Consider the following 233-nt stretch of genomic DNA (forward strand, 5'->3'; position numbering starts at 1 on the left):
TCACACACACCCACTCCTGATCGAGGTGACACACACACACACACACACACACACTACTGATCGAGGTGACACACTCACTCACTCACTCTCACTCACAAACACACACACACACACTACTGATCGAGGTGACTCACTCACACACACACACACACACACACACACCCACTCTAGTTAAAGCACACACACACACACACTCTATATACACTACACACACACACACACACACACACTCT

General features: G+C 48.5%; 1 protein-coding gene across 2 annotated transcripts in view; it reads left to right on the forward strand.

Annotated features, from left to right (window-relative positions):
• Positions 1-233, forward strand: part of fech (ferrochelatase) — a 22,193-nt gene that overhangs the window by 8,507 nt on the left and 13,453 nt on the right. The window lies entirely within an intron of this gene.

This window comes from Sinocyclocheilus grahami, unplaced genomic scaffold (genome assembly GCF_001515645.1).
Source record: "Sinocyclocheilus grahami isolate Dianchi unplaced genomic scaffold, SAMN03320097.WGS_v1.1 scaffold1080.1, whole genome shotgun sequence".
NCBI lineage: Eukaryota > Metazoa > Chordata > Actinopteri > Cypriniformes > Cyprinidae > Sinocyclocheilus > Sinocyclocheilus grahami.